General features: G+C 44.3%; 1 long non-coding RNA gene across 1 annotated transcript; it reads left to right on the top strand.

The window, feature by feature from the left end:
- Positions 1 to 479: 479 nt before the first annotated feature.
- Positions 480 to 4,218, top strand: LOC121042440 (uncharacterized). Its single transcript, XR_005796195.1, has 2 exons — positions 480 to 2,339; positions 3,679 to 4,218. It is a non-coding gene; the product is annotated as an uncharacterized LOC121042440 (long non-coding RNA).
- The last annotated feature ends 6,482 nt before the right edge of the window (positions 4,219 to 10,700 follow it).

Here is a 10,700-nt window from a genome sequence, read left to right as displayed (position 1 = left end):
GGGGGTTGGAGGGAGGGGAGGGTGGGTGATGGGTATTGAAGAGGGCATCTTTTGGGATGAGCACTGGGTGTTGTATGGAAACCAATTTGACAATAAATTTCATGTATCAAAAACAAAACAAGTACAGCTTCTGGAGCCACTTGCGTGGCTCAGTGACTTAAGTGTCAGACTTCAGCTCAGGTCATGATCTCACAGCTCCTGAGTTCAAGCTCCACATGGGACTCACTGCTGTCAGCTCAGAGCCCACTTCAGGTCCTCTGTATCCCCTCCCCCTCGCCCCTCCCTCTCCTCTTTCTCATAAACAAATAAACATTAAGGAAAAAAAGAATGGGTGTCTGCATGGCTCAGTTGGTTAAGTGTCCGACTTTTGATTTCGGCTCAGGTCCTGATCTCACGGTTTGTGTGTTCGAATCCTGCGTTGGGCTTCTGCGCTGACAGCATGGAGCCTCCTTGTGATTCTGTCTCTCCTTCTCTCTGTCCCTCTCTCTCTCTCAAAAATAAATAAAACGTTTTTTAAAAAAAAGAAAAAGAGAAAAAAAAGAAAAAAAAAAGAAGTACATCTGCCAGTTGCCTAACTAGGACACTGAATTCAAGGGACTTGGGGCCTCAAGAATCTGAAAGCCTGTATTGTCCTTACTAGGAAGTCCATAAAAGGGGGAACTAGTGGGTGATCCCGAACTGGCTGGTTCACAACTGACACTGATATTGCTGCTGGGGCCGCTGCTGTGGGTTTCTCAGCCTGGAGACCCTGTTGGACCATGGCCCATTCTTGGCAAAAGAAGGTTCCGGCTGCCGAGTGTCCTTTGAGTAGATGCTGGTGATTCTGGCCCCAGAGCTCAAGTTTAAGGCAGTAGGTGGTCCAGTAGGCACAAGAGCAGGTCCCCAGTCAAGGCCGGGGCCAGAGGAGAAGACACAGGAGGACTTACTGCATGAGACATTTACTAGGAAAGAGCAAACCACCATCTGGGGGAGCAGAGGACCAGGGGATGGGACAGGTCTTATTCCTAAAGTTCCCTCCTTTCATGTCACTCCGTTCTGTGCAGCTGGCCAGCCCCTTTACCTTCACCACAGCCAACAAAAGCCTCTGGCCAAGGACACGAGGGCCCAGGACCTTGCTTGGAATTCCTCAGAACCCTGGGATGCAGCCAGTCTGGTGGGGGGAAGATGGGGTGGGATGGATGGGATGAAGGATGGATGGGACCACTGAGGAAGGCAGGCCAGGCCTCTGGAGGCGGTTGACATGGCTCCGTGAAGCACAAGGGGACCATGGCCCCCTCAGCGTAGGGCTATAGAGTTCCCCATCTGTCCCCTGGCAGCTGACAGGTGGAGACAAGAACCCTGACCCGAGAGGTGAGTGAAAAGAGAAGCAAGGTATCTTCATCCAGGGGAGAGCCCATGTCCTGTGGCTGAGTGCCTGGCGAGGTTGGGATCACCATGAGCAAGTTCCACTTTGATTGAGAGCCTCTAACCCAGGATTCTGGACCAAAAACTCAGCATCCTCTGAAGGAGACACAGCTGAGGATCCAAAAGGGCAGAGAGAGCTTGCAAGGAAACGGGTGCAGGTGAAACTGGGGAGAACAGGTGGAAATGGGTCAGGGATATGGCTGAGGCTGAGGTTGGCGGTTCCAGTGATGGTGGAGGTCGAGGAAGATGATGCGTCGGGGATCAGGATGTGCTTCTGAGACACAATATCGAGGAAGAATGAGGTGGGGGTATCGATCAGCCTGAGGGATATTCCTTCTGCAGATGGGCAGTGTTGATGGAGCCCTGCCTTTTCAGTGGTGCTGAAAACTGGGCAGCCCCAGGGAGGAGAGAGGCCTTATATACTTTGTCTGCGCCTACAGCTGCAGACAAGAAGGCAGGGCACCCGCCTTTCCCCAGAAGAGTCAGTTGAGAAGGATATAGCCGCTGCCCCTAGGGAGGCCCCTGCTTCCTTCCCGTCAGGGCCCTCCAAAGGCTGCACAACCCAGGCCCCCAGAAGTGAGCCCCCCTAATGTGTAGTGGAAAATGAATCTTAAAGGAAGGCCAGACTGCCACCTGACGAGCACCCTAGACTGGATGTCACTTGAAGCCTCCTGGGGCTCTGGTGCCCTGTGAATCTCTTCCTCTTGGAACCTGGGCAACCGCTATCTAGTGCCTTGCTGGGCCCCGGGCTCTCCTGCCAGCAGTGCCTGAGATGGGAAGGCTGAGAGCTAAGATTCTCCTTTAGGAACTCAGTGTTCAGTTCAAGAATGTGCCATGACCCATGGTGGCCCTTTTTCTCTTGGGGCTCCAGGGAGCTTCTGAGCTGGACAGACTGGAATAAGAGAACCCAGCAGAAATGGAGGGAGAAGCAAGAGGTAAGATCTCTGGCTGAAACGAGGCTGTGGGGGGGGGGGCAGCCTCTAAGACACTCTTCCTGGTGGGTAAGAGCTGAAGTAATCCAGAAAGCCCACCCAAGGAAGTCCCTGACCCCTGGGCACGGGACGGCCCCTTTGGGACTGATGAGTTCATCAGGATTCGGCCAAGTTTGTGTTTCTCAGAGGGACCATGGCCAACCTCTGGTGCATAACTGTCTATGAGTGGAGACTGGATCTTGAGCAGAGAAAAAGTACTGTGGGCTCTGGAGCAAGGAGAACCCCCAAAGATATGGGATGGAGTCTGGCATTTCTGGGAGCTGGAGCAGGCCTGGGTGGGAAATGCCAGTGGGTGGCATGGTGTTACGAAGTTACTTCTTCCCAGAACTTATGAGACATTGAATTCATTTCTAGAATTTCTGTCCTAAAACCATGAGTTAAATGTTCTGTGTTTTTTGTTTTTGTCTTTTTGTTTTGTTTTGTTTTGTTTCTAACCCAGTTAAGCACAGGAGTTTGATAATGGCCATCAGGTAATGTGTTTGGAAATCTGGTCTGCGAAGACCAACATCATTATATTTTAAAGTGCTGACGTGTATCTAAATGGCTATATTTTCAGATGAGCTTGAGTATGATTTGTCAAGATCTATAATGTCACCATGAGAACTGTAACCACATCAAACCTATGGATCACTTGGGAAGTGAAGCCATTGTTGTTGGATCTAGCGTTTTCAATTCAGAGCAGCTTGTGTAGAAAGGCAGAAGGTAGTGGTTAAGAACACAACCTCTGAGCCTCGCTGCCTGGGTTGGGGTCTCTACTTTGCCTCTCTGGCCTTGGGCAAGAGCCTTAAGATTTCTGTCCCTCAGGTTCCTCATCTGTAAAATGGGGATTAATCCCAGGGTTATTGTGAAGATCAGGTAAGTTAATAGATGTAAAATATATAGAACAGTGCTTGGCATGTACTAAGGACTCAAACTTTAGCTACTATTATTATTTCTAATTTTATTTTATTTCAGTTCTTTAAAAACTGCATTCCATTTTTGTGGATTCTGCAATGCTTATTTTATTTTATTTTATTTTATTTTATTTTATTTTATTTTATTAAGGAAAACTTACTCCTTCCTTTTTTTCTGACCTGACAGCATGCCCAGGAAACAAGGTGGTTTGTTTTGGGGCTGAGGATTCTGGAAAGATGTTAGGAACAATACACGGGAATGTAGTTTTTCAGTATCCCTAATCTACGCTCAGCCTTAAGCCCTGTGCCCTTTACAATGGTGTGAGCTTGGTAAATGGTCGATAAATAATTTCAATACATTCACCAAAATCATTTTTGGTTGTTTCTAGGTCCAGAGTCAGGAAAATGTCCTTGGTAAGTAGCTAGCACGGAAATGTGAGTTTCCCTCCCTCTACTATTCTGATATTCTCAGGAGCTGGGAAGCTGGCATAAAAAATAGTCAAGGTTTTAAAGCTGCAATGGACTATATTCTGTTTCTTTCAAAATTCTTTTCACATCCTCCCTGGCAGAGAGGCCTGCCTGCTTTCCTATCAACACTGAAGAATGTATAGCAGCATCTATATATACAGCCTGAGGTGTGCTCCCAGAGCCTGATGGTTGGAGCTGCCTCCCTGGCTCTTTCTTCCAATTGATGGAATGGTGTCTGTAAAAATGTTTTGAAAATATGAAAAGTGGCAAATTGGCCTTCATGACAAATAGAACTTAATGTAACATATTTTACACGTTAAATCTCCACGAACAAAAGCGATCTCTAATGTTTTCTTTCTCAGGGCAAATTTCTTGGCATTTACATACCTTCAGTGTTTTACTGTGATCCTGGCTGGTGGCGGGGGGAGTTATCATAATAAATAAAACAGCTTTCACCTGTATGGAGCTTATGATTTATCTGATAGCAACCCATTGTGTCTCACCCCCGAGAGAGGTGGGGTGCAGGTGATGGGGAAGAGGTCCTCATGTTGCAGCCCCCAGATGGAACCTGTTTGACTCCCTCCCCTAATCCCCCAACTCCCTGCTCCTCCAAACCCTGGGCTGTTAAGTGCTCCTTTGAAGGAGAGGGAGTCAGAGGTATAAGAAATACCAGCTTCTGAGACTTTGATGGCTGAGCCCAGTATGGTCTGGGGTGTCTCTCCCTGAGTTAATGGCATGGGGACTCCCCAACAGCAGTTGACCCAACTGATCCACTCCACTGTGGGAAAAGTAGGCTCTGCTTCTCCAGTGTCCCAAATGGGGTGTGGGGTGGCAGTGGGCACAGGGGACAACTGTTGAGGCAGCTTCGACCCTTCGACACCCAGGGTTGCTTGAAAGGAGGAGAATAGAAATGCACAGTGTTTGTGTTTTGCCCTCCCCCCCCCCCCCCCGAAACAGTGAAATTGGGAGGGGGAGCAAGAAGGGACAGGGGACAGGCTTGTTTATTTTAATTTAATTTTTTTTTAAATTTTTTTTCAACGTTTATTTATTTTTGGGACAGAGAGAGACAGAGCATGAACAGGGGAGGGGCAGAGAGAGAGGGAGACACAGAATCGGAAACAGGCTCCAGGCTCCAAGCCATCAGCCCAGAGCCCGACGCGGGGCTCGAACTCACGGACCGCGAGATCGTGACCTGGCTGAAGCCGGACGCTTAACCGACTGCGCCACCCAGGCGCCCCTTAATTTAATTTTTTTAAGTTTATTTTGAGAGAGAGAGAGAGAGAGAAAACAATAGGGGGAGGGGCAGAGGGAGAGGGAGAGAGAGAGAATCCCAAGCAGGCTCCTCACTTTCAGCCCAAAGCCTGACTCGAGGCTTGATTTTATGAACTGTGAGATCACAACCTGAGCCAATATCAAGAGTTAGATGCGTAACCAACTGAGCCACCCAGGTGCCCCCAGGCTTGTTCATTTTAAGGAGAGTAGAGTGGAATCAGAAAAGATAGTCTCATCCAGATGGTAGTAAATACGATACTGTTTTTGAGTGCTTATTGTCTTCCTGGGACTGGCTACCTGGTACTCATCCTGGGTGTGGATTTCTCAAGTTGCCAACCATGGCACACATGAAATACTTCCTACAACTTGATTTCTACCCAGAGTTGTCATTTCATCTGGCAGTAGAAATTTAATGATTAATTCGCCATAGTTCAGCCACTCTGGGTTTTCTGAGCATGCTTGGAATGTAACAGCTTAATTCTTTCAAAGCTCATCCACCACCCTTATGCCTCCCTCCCCTGGGATTTTCACCCAAGATCTGAGAGCCTTAATGGTCATGGGGGTGGGGTGGTGGGGTAATGACCAAGGGGAGGGGAGTGGTGGTCTTGGGAGCCATTCCCTGTGGAGTACCTGTGGGCCTTCTCCCTGACACTTCTGGCTGTGACCCTCTTGGTCTGTCTGCCATCCCAAGCCAGCTCTAAAATGAATGCACTCATGGTGGGGGCAGTTTCTGGTGCCTTGAGCTTTTTCTTATTCTTCAGTGCTCCTTTAAAAGTAATGTTATTATTTTTTTTAATAACTAGAAGTTTGTACTTCTTAACCCTATTTTGCCCATCCCTCCCACCCCGGCAACCAGCAGTTTGTATTTAAGAGTCTATTGGTACTTTGTTTGTTTTTTATTTCATTTATTTATTTTTAAGTTTTTTAAGTTTATTTTTGAGAGAGAGAGAGAGCAAGCTCGGGAGGAACAGAGAGAGAGAGAGAGAGAGAGAGAGAGAGAGAGAGAGAGAGAATCTCAAGCAGGCTCCATGCTAACAGCCCAGAGCCCCATGCAGGGCTTGAAACTACGAACCGTGAGATCATGACCTGAAATGAAATCAGGTGTCGAAGGCTTAACCGACTGAGCCACTCAGGCTTCCTTTCCATATATAAGTGAAATCATATGGTATTTGTTTTTCTCTGACTTATTTCATTTAGCATAATACCCTCTAGCTTCATCCATGTTATTGCAAATGGCAAGATCTCATTCTTTTTTTATGGCTGAGTAATATTCCATTGTATATACACCACATCTTTATCCATTCATCTGTTGGTAAACACTTGGGGTGTTTCCATCTCTTGCTATTGTAAGTAACACTGGAATAAACATAGGGATGCACCTATCTTTTTGAATTCATGTTTTCATTTCTTTAAATAAAATTTTTTTAATGTTTATTTTTGAGAGAGAGAGCGAGACAGAGTGCAAGTGGGGGATGGCAGAGAGAGAGGAGACACAGAATCTGAAGCAGGCTCCAAGCTCTGAGCTGTCAGCATAGAGCCTGATGTGGGGCTTGAACTCACAAACCATGAGATCATGACTTGAGCCAAAGTTGGATGCTTAACCAACTGAGCCACCCAGGTGCCCCTCATTTCCTTTAGATATATCCCCAAAATGGAATTGGTGGATCATATGGTAGTTTTATTTTTAATTTTTTGAAGAACCTCCATACTGTTTTCCATAATGGCTGTACCAATTTACATTCCCACAAACAGTGCATGAGCATTCCCTTTTCTTCACATCCTCATTGACACTTGTTATTTCTTGTATTTTCAATTGTAGCCATTCTGACAGGTGTGAGGTGATATTTCACTGCAGTTTTGATTTGCATTTCCCTGATGATGAGTGATGTTGAGCATCTTTTCATGTGTCTGTTGGCCATCTATATGTCTTCTTTGGAAAAATGTCTACTCATGTCCTCTGCCAATTTTTTAATCAAATTGTTTGTTGGTTTTGGTGTTGAATTTTAGAAATTCTTTATATATTGTGGATATTAACTCCTTATCAGCTGTATTGTTTGCAAATAGTTTCTCCATTCACTAGTTGTTTTTGTTTGTTTGTTTTGTTGATGGTTTCCTTGGCTGTGCAAAAGCATTTTATTTTGGTGTATAAAAGTAAATTTAATGATTAAACTAAAAATCAATCCTCTGTAGACTTCACTAGGAATTTTAAAAACATGCCTCTAAGGATTCAGAAGTCTCACAATTTCTCTGTGCGCACCCTCTGGTTAGACCTGCCTTTCCTTAAGTAACTGTGTTCAAGTTAATAAACTATTTTCTACCCATTCTGTTGCATTATGACTTAGTTACTAAGTTATTGTATTATTTCCCACTCTTCAAATGCATTGCTGGTGATATTATTAGTTTAGTAGGTTTCTATGGGCTGTACTTGGACACCTACCATCAACCGATTGCATTATTTCTTTGGGAAAATGTATTTTGAGTTTCTCACCCAAAGTGTAGACATCTTTTTAGAACTCAAACCAGTTTTGGGGAAACTTCTTATGTACTATATTAAATTTTTGAAAAGTGTTTCTCTGGTGCACAATTTGAGAAAAATGTCATATTTTTATTGTCCTACGAGTTTAGCTTCCTCAACTATTCAAAATGGCAGGCAGGAAGTTGATACAATAGGATGGATTGTAAGAAAACAGGTTAAGAGACATGGATGTCTTTTCTCCTCCTCAGCCCAGGAAAGAGATGCTGGCATTGGGTTTCTTTATTTATCTCCTTTTCCTAAGTTTTTTCTTTAGTAGTGATGATTTGTATTGTGCGTTTTAGGAAGACCAAAGGGCTTAGGCGAAACCGAGCCCCTTAACGGTGAGTAAACGAAGTCCACTTTCAGCAAGTGAGCAAGTCAAGCTGCAGGCTTTTATGCCTCTAAGGCCCCTGGGGGGATTACTGCTGATGGCTGAGGGGTCTGGGATGGCAAGAAGGGCTCAAAGAAGGCTTGATGAAATCAGTGGAGCAACCCAATGACAGTGGGTATTTCCTTCCAAGGTGGGGAAAGAAGATGGTGTCACATTGTAAGACCAGTGCCCAACTGGTTGGGGTTTGGCCACATATTTGGAGAATTTCAGCTAGTGTGGAATTTCACTGTTTTCTCCCAACATTCCCAGATATACTGGATATACTTGATGAGTCTAAGTCACTAAGTTCTTCCTCCCTCCCCCTCATCCCGAGTTGGGGGTAATAGACACTCTCAATGTATTGCCTGTGTGCCCTGGCATACCTTTGACTGGTTCTGTGCATCCTTCCCTTCTCTCTGGCTTTTGTGTGCTAGGAGTTTACATTCCCCTACCCAGCCCAGAGTCTGACTTGACCCCCCCACATTTTTTCCCACACCAACCAAGGATTTAATAGAAATACAACCAGTATAGGAAAACAAACTGCATAAACCCAAAGCAGAATGCCAAGTGGTCAAAGCAAAGCAGAATTTCTGACCCTTTGACTTAGCCAGCACCCAAATAAAAACCAAAAAAGATGATGAAGTTAAGAGTACTTAATAGAGATCTTTGTCGGGAGCATTGGGAGCTGTTCTGTCTCCAAATGAGGAGACAAGGTCATGCTGTCTTAGTTACTATTGCTGTGCCCAAAATTTAGTGGCATAGAATAACAAGTTATTTATTTTGCTGATTAAGTCTGCAATTTGGGTGGGGCACAATGGGGACAACTTGTCCATTTGTCAGCTCTGATGACTCTACTGGGAGGAAGTTTCACTTCCAAGATGATTTATTCACATAGCTGGCAAGTTGGTGGTGGCTTTCAGTTCTTCTCATGGATCTCTCCATGGAGCAGAGCATGCTTCCTCACAGCGTGGCATCTAGGTTCCAAAGCAAGTGCTCCAAGAGTCAAGAAGTGGAAACTGACATTTTCTTAAGATCTGAGGCTGGAAACCAGCACAGCATCACTTCTGCTGCATTTTATTGGTCAAACAGAGAGTCCAGATTCAGGTGGAGGGGTCAGTATTAACACATTTTGCTGCCATGTTTTCAGACTTCAACAAGCATCTTCCACCAAGTTGTGATGGCTGACAACCTGAGAGTCATCTTTGTCCCTCCATTTCCCTCACCCCTTATGTTTAATGTACCACTAAGACCTGTTTTTTGCTTCTTTTTAAAAAAGTTTATTTATTTATTTGGAGAGAGAGAGCACAAGTTGGGGAGGAACACAGAGAAAGGGAGAAAGAGAATCCCAAGCAGGCTCCATGCTGTCAGCAGAGAGCCTGATGTGGGGCTCAAACTCACAAACTGTGAGATCATGACCCGAGCCCAAATCAAGAGTCAGACGCTCAACTGACCAAGTCACCCAGGTGCCCTGATGCTTTTTTTTTTAGTTCTTTATTATGTTAAAATATACATACTATAAAAAGTATACAATCCAGTGGCATTTGCTACATTTACGATTTTTAATTGTAAGTCATTGCTGATTTCCCTGGTAATGACTCATCTGCCCTCTTCTAAGGATTTGCCTATTCTGGATATTTCATATGAATGAGTTGTACAATATATGGCCTTTGTATCTGGCTTTTCTAATGTTTTTAAGGTTCATCCATGTTGTAATATGTATCAGTATTTCATTTCTTTTTATGGCCAAGTGATAGTCCATTGTATGAATACACCACATTTTGTTTATACACTTACCAGTTGATGGACATTTGAGTTGTTTCCATCTTTTGGCTATTGTAAATAATGCTGCTATAAATATTTGTATATAAGTTTTTGCCTGAACATGTGATTTTTTTTTTAAATTTTTTTTTTTCAACGTTTATTTATTTTTGGGACAGAGAGAGACAGAGCATGAACAGGGGAGGGGCAGAGAGAGGGAGACACAGAATCGGAAACAGGCTCCAGGCTCTGAGCCATCAGCCCAGAGCCTGACGCGGGGCTCGAACTCACGGACCGCGAGATCGTGACCTGGCTGAAGCCGGACGCTTAACCGACTGCGCCACCCAGGCGCCCACTGAACATGTGATTTTAATTCCTTTGGGTATAAGTCTAGGAGTGGAATTACTGGGTTGTATGGTGATTCTATGTTTAACTTATTGAGGAACCTTCATACCGTTTTCCATATTGGCTTCCCCATTTCAAATTACTACAAGCAGTATTTGAAGCTTCCAATTTCTCCACATCCTCACCAACACTTGTTATTTTCTATAGTTTGCATTTTCCTAATGACTAATGATGTTGAGCATATTTTCATGCATTTGTTGGTCATTTGTATATCTTCTTAGAAGAAATGTCTATTCAAGTCCTTTGGCCATTTTTTAAATTGGGTTGTCTTTTTGTCATTGGCCTGTAATTGTTTGTTACATATTCTGAACAGTAGATATTTACCAGATCTATAATTAAAAATATATATATTTTTTTACAATTCAAAAGTATTTATTTATTTATTTATTTATTTATATTTATATATGAAATTTATTGTCAAATTGGTTTCCATACAACACCCAGTGCTCATCCCAAAAGGTGCCCTGCTCAATACCCATCACCCACCCTCTCCTCCCTCCCACCCCCCATCAACCCTTAGTTTGTTCTCAGTTCTCAACAGTCTCTTATGCTTTGGCTCTCTCCCACTCTAACCTCTTTTTTTTTTTTTTCCTTCCCCTCCCCCATGGGTTCCTGTTAAGTTT

Source organism: Herpailurus yagouaroundi, unplaced genomic scaffold (assembly GCF_014898765.1).
Source record: "Herpailurus yagouaroundi ecotype Mexico unplaced genomic scaffold, PumYag 185, whole genome shotgun sequence".
Lineage (NCBI taxonomy): Eukaryota > Metazoa > Chordata > Mammalia > Carnivora > Felidae > Herpailurus > Herpailurus yagouaroundi.
Note: the sequence above shows the minus strand (reverse complement) of the source record. Positions and strands in the feature narration are given on the sequence as shown.